The sequence below is a fragment of the Rhinolophus ferrumequinum genome, chromosome 18 (assembly GCF_004115265.2).
Source record: "Rhinolophus ferrumequinum isolate MPI-CBG mRhiFer1 chromosome 18, mRhiFer1_v1.p, whole genome shotgun sequence".
NCBI classification, from domain to species: domain Eukaryota; kingdom Metazoa; phylum Chordata; class Mammalia; order Chiroptera; family Rhinolophidae; genus Rhinolophus; species Rhinolophus ferrumequinum.
Genome location: NC_046301.1, coordinates 10911757 through 10921970, shown reverse-complemented (window position 1 = coordinate 10921970; position 10214 = coordinate 10911757). Strand labels below are relative to the sequence as shown.

At 33.3% G+C, this 10214-nt stretch overlaps 1 pseudogene; it reads left to right on the top strand.

The window, feature by feature from the left end:
* The first annotated feature begins 4304 nt into the window (after window positions 1–4304).
* On the top strand, window positions 4305–5013 carry LOC117037879 (bis(5'-adenosyl)-triphosphatase-like; annotated as a pseudogene).
* The last annotated feature ends 5201 nt before the right edge of the window (window positions 5014–10214 follow it).

Sequence of the window (10214 nt, the reverse complement as noted above, 5' to 3'; positions counted from 1 at the left end):
GGCCCGCTTAATAGCAGATTTTTTAAAATAAATACAGTGGGCCCTTTTTGTTCAGGTGTTTTGCAGACTGATTAAACCAAATGCAGATTGAAAACTAATTTTGTATTCCCAATAGCAGATTCCCACCTCAGATCAAAAATACTGTTTTCAATCCAGGGTTTGTTGACTCTGCAGATGAGAAGGGCTGACTGTAGAGTCAAAAGTTATGAGCGGATTTTTGAATACATGGGAATCGGTACCCCTAACACCCTTTGTGTTTCAAAAGTCAACTGTAATAATTTTGGTAGAATCTGGAGTGGTGATGCTTTCATTTCCTTTCCTCTTCAAAATGTCTATATTTGAAGTATCGGTGATAGTTTGTTATCTATATATAACATTTACTTATTTACAGTGGACAATTTTTTATACTCACAGAATGCTTGAAAATAATAAATTGCTTTATTTGAATTCTTACGTATTATTAAAAGGTAGGTTAAGTAAAATATAAAGTTCTGTGTACCATTAAATTCAGTTGGCATGGTGGGTATGGGCAGAGTTCTAATATATCTAAGCATTATTGCTAGACTAATATGCATGCTTGAAGTAGTTACTTTGGCCATAATGACTATTATAATAGATCCAGTGAATTGCTGATTCAAACACTTTTGCAAAGCTGAGAAATTGCCATGGAATTACATTTTCTCTTGGAGAAGTATCTTTTTATAAATAAGACTACTGAAAGTAGGAGATGATCCTAGAAAATACAGCATAGAAATAGTAACCACAATGTTATATGCCTTCCCTCCATCCTATTACTCTTTTTATTTTAAATTTCGTCTTCTATTAGACATTGCATTCTCTTTAGATTAACTCTTGAACAAAGTGAAAGATTGGTGTGTGTGTGTGTGTGTGTGTGTGTGTGTGTGTGTGAGCACGCATGCATGGTTGTAATTTAAGATTCTTCTGGGTAAAGAAATCACTGATCTATAAAATATAAGTGACCCAGATTACTGCAGGGGAGTCTTGCCTACTGCCATCAACCCTCACTTCCATAAAACAAACCTATGAGTAAAGAAAGCTGCGCACAGCAGGCTGGGACCAACATCTCTGAGAACAGAAAACGATTATAAATAGATACAGTAGATAAAATGAAGGCAAAATTCTGGATCAAAAACCTGAAAGCTAAGTATCAAATAATTCAGTATATTTAATTATTAATTGAAATTAAGCTTTAGCTTTACTTTTCAAATTTAGTTGATTCCTGAATATGCTGAATACTTATTCACCTACACTATAAAAAGGTTCATACAAAAGAGATTTTAAATGTAGTGAATATAAATTCATGGAAGCAAATATGATTGTTTAATGGGTATTAATCTATAGTGAAATAATTTTATTAAGAAAATACTTGAGCATGGTCTATATGCATTTACATGCTAATACATAGTCCTATAAACCTTGTTATTTTTCAACAATCCAACATTTCAAGGACTATTTGATTCCTTGTTTATTTTCTGACATAGTAAGTGTTGTTTATTCATTTTCACTTGTAAGAATAAATATGAATCCCCTCAACTTGTAGAATTTACTCAGAATTTAAAACAATACTGAAGAATAAATACATTTTGATTGTTCTTATAAAGCAGAATGAAACTTACTGCCATAATTACAGAGTTTTTCCTGAGTGTCTGAGACTCTGAGAAACAAAGTCAACCTTTCTGCAAAAGCCACTGAACTGATTTATGAGTGAACAGCCATCCAGCCATCCAAGAAATCTAAAAGTTCTGGTTTCGCTTATTGCCTGAAAGGGGATAGAACTTCTCATACTTATTTCACATTCTTTACAGATGACAAGGAAATCTTTATTCACAACGTGGCTAAAATTGCGCACTTCGAAGTTGATATACCAATAGTGCTAGTTTTACTTTGCATCGCCTCCTCAAATTTTTCAATACTTTTACACAAACAGTCTAATAATTCATTAAGCTAGTGGAATCAATACAATCTATAGCGGTGGTTTCTATAGTAACTATTTTATTTTGATGATCGTTCACATTTTTAAGGACCTTTATTTCAATGTATTAAGATGAACAGAAAAGTTCCACAGAATTATAATGTATTTGAGCTTGTGCATCCTCCAAAATCATCTTATAGAATGTCCTCATTTTATAGAGGTGAAAACATGGAGCTGCAAGTCATGTAGTGAATTAAAGAAGGTCTTAAAATTAATGCCACATTAAGACTTGGGCCGAAGACTCTGACTTATGATCATTCTAATGTTATCTATTATTATTTCAGGATCTTTCTTAAAAATAACAAAGGTAGAGTATTAGAACTGGTTAAAAATGTAATAAAAATTTAGTCAATATAAAGATTCTGTCTTAATTCTAAGATTAATTGAAATTTGTTACTATTGCATTCCCAGATGGATTATTTTATTTATTACATGTTTTTGCCAAGTTCAAAGTTACTTCCACCAATACCTCTAGAGTGTAAGCATTTATAATTGGTGAACATAAATCACCTCAAATTGGCATATATGTTTTTTATATAGATTTTTTTTTTATTGTGGTACATTATATAACACAGAATTTAGCATTTTAACCATTTTAAATGAGCTATTTTGTGGCATAATTCCATTCACAATATTGTGCAAGCATCACTACTGATATTTAAAATGTCTTATTATGCTAAACCAAAACTCTGTACCCATTAATCAATAACAACCCACTCTTATCTCCATAGTCCCTGGTTATCTTGAATCTCTACTCTGTCTCTATGAATGTGTCTATTTTAGCCTTCTCAAGGAATTGTGCCATCATCAGTCTCTGCTGCTGCTGGGTCGGTGCTCAATGCTGGAACTGAAGAGAGCAGCCTTAGGGAAGGGAACCTCTGTGTGCTCATTGCACAAGCCCTGTTGACTGTATATACAAGCGTCTTCTGATAGCCAATATAAGGGTTATCCTTATTATAGCAGACTAGTTCACATTATGTGATTGATACAAATATCGCAACGCTTTGAAACCATTCCCAGAAGTCCATCCACCTTCGTCTTTACCAGACTTCCTTACTTTTCTCTGTGTAATGAGAATGTTATAAATAGAAAAATAATAGAGAAAAGAACAGAAGGAATATGTGAACTGGCAATGGCAAAATGTGATAAAATTAATGATGTGTACCAAACCATAGATCCAGGAAGATAAGAGAAAACAACATCGGAAAACTACCAAAATTATGGCCCTAGGCATGCCATATTCAAAACGCAGAAAATCAAAAGCAAAAATAAAATTCCTGAAAAAGCTAGAGGACAAAAAATCACTTTATCTATACAGGAACAAGACTAAGTATTATGTTAACCCAGTTCAGAAATCATCAAGAGAGATTGGAGTGAAAATTTCAAGTTTTGAAATAGAAATGAATCAAGAAAAACCATCTATCTAGAATTCTCTATCCAGTGAAATGTAATGAAAATAGTATCAAATTTGTGGGATGCAACAAAAGCAATGCTTATATGGAAATTTATATGTAACAAATATATTAAAAATGAAGAAAGATCTAAAATCATCATCTAAATTTTCAACTAGGAAACTAGAGGAAGTAGAGCGATGTAAACTTAAAGTTAGCAAACAAAAGATAAAAAGTAGAGTAAAAATCTACTTTTTAAAAATTAAGTTGGAAACAGGGAGATAATAGAGAAAATAAACACAACCAAAATCTGGGCCTTTGGAAAGGACAAGAAAAATAAACTTTTAACCAGGAATCAAAGAAAATAAAGAGAGAAGACACAGATTACGAACATCGGAAATAAAGTAGAACCATCACTATTGATATCATGCAATAAAAGGATAATAAAAGAATATCATGAAAATCTGTATGCCCAAAGCTTGATTAGTTAGCTAAAATAAGCAAATTCCTTGAGTAACACAACCTACCAAAACACACATGAAAAATAGATAATATGAATAGAACTATATCAAATAAATATATCAATAATTAACATTTAAAAAAAAAAAAAACTCAGTATGTCTAGATGGTTTCACCGGTGCATTGTTCCAAATGTTTTAAGGAAGAAATGATACCAACATTCTCAAAAGTTTATAAAATAGGTGCAGAGGGAACACTTCTAATTTATTCTATAATGCCAACATTATACTAATACCCAAACCAGATAAAGACATTGCAAGAAATGAAAACTACGGACCAGAATCTCTTATGAACATAGATACAAAATATCCTCCACAGAGCAGCAAACCAAACCAAAGGATGTATAAGAATTATACACCACAACTCAGTTCGGTTTATTCCAGGAATGTATGCTGATCAACATGCAGAAGTCAATTGATGCAATCCATCACATCACCAGGCTAGCGAAAAACCATGTGTTCATACGAATAGATTCAGAAAAAACATTCAACAAAAATGCAACACCCATTCGTGATAAAAACAAAAACAAACAAATAAAAACACCTCTCGGAAAACGAGAGAGAGGAACTTCCATACTTGTACTATTAGGAAACAGCATTCAGATTTCCCAACATCTCACCAAACCCTCAATGGTGTTTCTCAAAGAGGAACCATCCTCTACCCTCATGAGCAGAAAGCCTGAAGTACCAAGACATGTACATGTGTGTCCCCTGTGCCAGTGGAACACTTCTGAGACCTGCGTCCTGATGAAGTGACCGATTTGTTTCAGGCAATCCAGAGTCAGCACCATGGTGAAGTACCGTCAGGGAGTGTCTCAGCTTTCTCAGGCGGGAGGACCCCCAAGTCCAACAGAATGTAGGGCATGTTCACATTCACATCCTTCAGGAAGGCTGAGATTCTCACAGGAATGACAGCCTCTCTGATGAACTCAAGAAACATGAAAGAGAGGAGGACTCCCCAACCTCGTGGAGATCAGAGGAGGAAATGGCAGCGGAAGCTGCAGTACTGTGGGTTGACTTTCAGTGTCGAAAGCAAGAAAGTACTTGGCGCCAATCCCAAGGCATAAGGAAAGGGGCCTCATTTTTTAGGACCCTGCAGCATCGTCAATGAAGCTAAACAGACTTTGTTACATCCTACAATTCTGCAACCTCTTGCAAAGAATTTTCACACACCTGTGGAAGGCATCGGAGTTATATTTCAATCATGATGATTGATGACTAACCTTGAAACAAAATCATTCACAGCCCTTCCACATTTTCTCGGCCATGTACTTAGAATAAAACCTTTAAGTTGTCCGTTGGAGTGCATAGTCATAAAATGGTAGTTAAAATATTTTTTAAAAATTTAAATAGAAGAAAGTTTTGATAAATAACATCTGAAAAACCTACAGCTAATGTCATATTTAATGGGGAGAAACTAAATGCTTTCTTTCTAAGATGGGACACAAGGCAAGATTGTCTCCTCTCACCACTAATACTCAACACCATAGCAGAGGTCCTGGCTAATGCAAAATTTTAATAAAAGACACACATATTGGGAAAGAAGAAGTAAAACTGTCTCTGCTCATGGATAATTTGATGTCTCTGTGGAAATCTGGAGTAATCAACAGAAATCTACAACCCTGTTTCCCCAAAAATAAGACCTAACTGGACCATCAGCTCTAATGCGTCTTTTGGAGCAAAAATTAACATAAGATCCGATATTATATTATATTATGTTATGTTATGTTATGTTATGTTATGTTATGTTATGTTATATTACATTACATTACATTATATAACACCCAGTCTCTATATTATATTATATTATACTCTGGCCTATAGTATTTTATATAAGACACTGCCTTATATTATAGTAAAATAAGACCGGGTCTTTTACTAATTTTTGCTCCAAAAGATGCATTAGAGCTGATGGTCCGGGAAGGTCTTATTTTCAGGGAAACGTGGAAAAATGCTTAGGACTACTAAGTGCATATAGCAAGATTGTAGCATACAAGGTTAGTTTTGAAAAGTCAACTGCTTTCTCTTATAATGGCAATGAAAAATTTGAGTTTGAAATTCAAAATGCAACATCATTTACATTACCGTAAATATTAAATAACTAAGTAAAAAAGCTACAAAAACATAGAAGGTCTATATAAGGAAAACTGCAAAACTCTGATGAAATAAATTGAAGATCTCAATAAATGGAGGGATATTCTATGATCATGGATACAAACTCTCAATCTCATTAAGATGTGAAATCTTCCCAACTTGATCTATAGATTTAAAACAATTCTATACACAAATCATAGCAAGTAATTTTGTAGATATCAACAATCTGATTCTAAGGTTTATATGAAAAGGCTAAAGATGCAACATATCTAACACAATACTGAAAAACAAGAAAAAAGCCAGAGAACTGACAAGACCAAGTTTCAAGACTAACAGCAAAGCTACAATAATGAGCACAGTGTGGTATTGAGAAAGAATTGACAAATAGATCAATGGAATAAAATGGAAAGCCCAGATACAGACTCACAAAAATAAAGTCAATTTATCTTTGACAAAAGAGCAAAGGTAATTCAATGGGGAAGTCTTTCCAGCATACAGTGCTGGAATAACTGAACATCCACAAACAAAAATAAATAAATAAATAAATAAATAAATAAATAAATAAATAAATAAATAATAATAATCTGTGTGTATAATTTACATATTTAACAAAATTATCTCCAAATGAATAATAGACCTAAAATATAAAATGGTAACCTATAAAATTTCTAGGAAATCATAAAAGAAAATCTAAGTGATTTGGGTTTTGCAATACTTTTTGAGGTACAATAACACTGTCCATTGATGGGATAATTGACAAGTTGGACATAATTAAAGCAAAAACGTCTGCTCTGCAAAATGCAAAAACACTGGTGAGAAAATTAAAAGACAAGTCATAGACTACCAGGAGAAATTATTTGCGTATTATGTATCTGATAAAAGACAGTTATCTAAAATATACAATGAACACTTAAAACTTAACAATGACACACACAGAAACAATTAATAAGTAGGCAAGAGACCTGGACGAAAACCTCAGCAAAGAGGATACACAGGCACTAAATATGCATAGGAAAAGAAGCTCATTTTAATTAATATGTCATTAGGGAATTACAAATGGAAGCTACAATGAAGCATCACTACCCTGCAAATGGCTAACTTCCAAAAATGAACAACACCAAATGCTGGCAAGGATGTGGAGCAGCAGGGAATTTCATTTATTGCTGGTGGAATGCAAACAGTACAGGGACTTTGGAAGACAGTTTGGTAGTTTCTTACAAAGCTAAACATAGTCTTACCAGATGACTCAGTAATTGTGCTATGATTTAGCTGAAAATCCATAGCATATTGCTGAGTGAAACAAGACCATCTGAAACAGCTGCGTGATTTCAAGCATGTGACGTCTGGAACAGCAAGACTGCAGGAGTAAACGACAAGTACCTGCCAGTGATACAGGGTTTGGGAGAGGATAAATGACCAGTGTGGTAATGGATTAGAATCGGGACATCAGTAAACACTCATTTTTAACTTGACATTATTACAGTCGGTTACAAGAACTATTTGTAGATATGCATATTTATACAAATCTTTTGTCGATACACACATATTCTTTTATTCTCTCAGCTGGGAGGGCCTGAAGGAATGACACCCCAGAAGCAATAAACCTGAGGCCCAGATCTTGACTTGTAATGCCATTATTTATTAAAAAGAGCTAATGCACTTTTGGGAAACATTAATTTTAGGACTGAGATAGGAAATACACACGATAAGCCTAGAGCATGTCGTAGTGCCAGAAACTAAGGAAGTGCTCAAAAGATGCATACACACACACACACACACACACACACACACACACACACTAAAGGTGTATGTTAAAGAGGCACAGAATCCAACTGAAAGAATATATAATAGCTAAAGTGAGAAGGATTTGAACAACAAAATAAAGTATGTGTATTATTAGATTATAACCAAAAGTATAAAATAAATATCCTTGTGCTGATTCTTATATAAATAATTCATAAAGTTCGTAAGTAGGGCAGAAAAGGAACTCTCCCATGCAGAAGAATTCCAAAATAAGTTTGTGGATACTCCACCCTAATTGAAGGAGAGCACAGCTCCCCACTCAGTCTAAGTGTGGACTGCACACATAATTGTCTTCCAAAGAGTACAGCATGGAAAGGGGTTACAAAAGTCACTTTACAGTGGAAAGTCCTGGCAAACACTACTTTCTTAATCTTCAGGTGATTAAGAAACAAGTAGATAGCATGTGCCCTTAATATGATGTGATGAAAATGACATTTTATCTTTGTGATCGTCTTCCCAATGACTCATAATCTCAGTCTCATCATGAGAAAAAACACCAAGAAAACTCCAATAGAAAGTCATCGTACAATACACTTGACTAATACTCCGTAAATCTGTTAAGGCCAGACAAGACAATTCTGAGAAACTGTCACAGCCAAGGGAGCCTAAGGACAGGACAACTGATGTGACGGTATGTGGCATGTTAGGTGGGATCCTGGAACCACAACACATATGCATTAGCTAAAATCTAAGAAAATATAAATGATGGATTTGACTTAACAGTAATGTACCAACAGTTATTAAATAATTATAGTAAATGTACCATAGTAATGTAAGAGGTTCATAATACAGGAAACTGAGGGGATCGAGGGGTGTATATGGGAACTCTCTGCACTAACTTATTACATTTTTCTGTTAATCAAATACTGAGCTGAAAAAAAAATGTATTAATAAAAATCACTCCCATATTTCACCACCCCCACACAAATACAGCTTCTTTTCTTCCTAAACCTTAATTTACTGCATAGTGCGTAAAGTTACATTGGGAGCAACATTTTGGGAAACAATATGCCCAATACTCCACTTTAAAGTTTGTGATAACAGGCAGCCTCTTGGCTCCACACAGCGAAGGTAAAATCTATTATAGGTGAAATTAATATATGACAGCTGGTTTGACACTGAACCACACAGCAGAAGGAGAATGGAGTTTCTAAACTCATAGGTAGAAGTGATCATAGGACTGTAAAACTCCAGGAATGGTAAGAAATCTTGGGAAAACATTAAGCTTTCCAATGTCTGTAGAATGGATATTTATTCCATTTATAAATATAGGGGTCAGTGGAATCTCAGCAGACATATACTGATGTGCCAGAAAAACGAGAGAAACCAAAGTAATGAACCAGGTTTCCTTTGAACAAAGATTGCTTCCATTTTTCTTCATTAAAATTTTCAAGAGTCCGCTTTTAGCTTTTCACATATTTTAACTAAATCAAAATTATAGAATATTAAAATATGATAGTAATAAATAAAATGTATATTTGAATAAGTTATATTTGAATATACAGAGACATTTACCTTTAAAATTAATTAATGTCAAAGTAAGAATGTCAGTTGTTTATATAATTTAGGTAACTTTAAGTGCTTTACAGTTACCATATTAATGTAAATCCAGAAAAATTAACTGATTTTTTAAAAAGTCATATATATATATATTTTTTTTTTTTACAAAAGTGAGCTATCACAAAGTTTTAAATCCTACAACCTTCTTATTCTTATAATGTTCTATTCTTACTGTGCCAAAAAAGTGTAATGAGATGGAAAAAAGGTAATGCAGTATAATATATATCCGTACCAGTATTGCAGTGAAGTCAGAAACGTACTAAAAAATCAATTAATTTTTACGGTCATTTTAAGATTTCAATTTTAAATGGTTATTTTCAGAACTATGTGTAAATGTAATAAAAACACAATGTAAAAAAGCAGATGGTCTCTTTTACAACATATTATAGACATATAGACTCAATATAATTTTGCTAATATTCACATAACAAAACCCTATGTAACTATCGGAAATTGCAATATCGTCTAACTAGAGATACACAAAAGTACCTATGCCTCAAACAATTAATTCTAAAATTACATTTCTTATCTATATTTAATTGCTTCAGCCTATACATCACAGATACACAGTTCAATTCTCACATCTATGATTCCGAATAGAAAGCAGGTGAGATGATTTTTTTTTTGGTCAAAATAATTATTATCTTCAGGCATTCATTAGTGCAAGAACTAAGAAATGAAAAATTCCATAGATTTGTCATCCAACCAAATATTAACAAATGCATTTTATTTTTGTGGGTATAGGAACCCGATTTACATTATTTTAGTAAATACTGAAGAAAATAAATAAAATGAAAACATCACAGTGTGTCTACATTGTACCATTTATAACACATTTCCCATGTATCTCAAGAA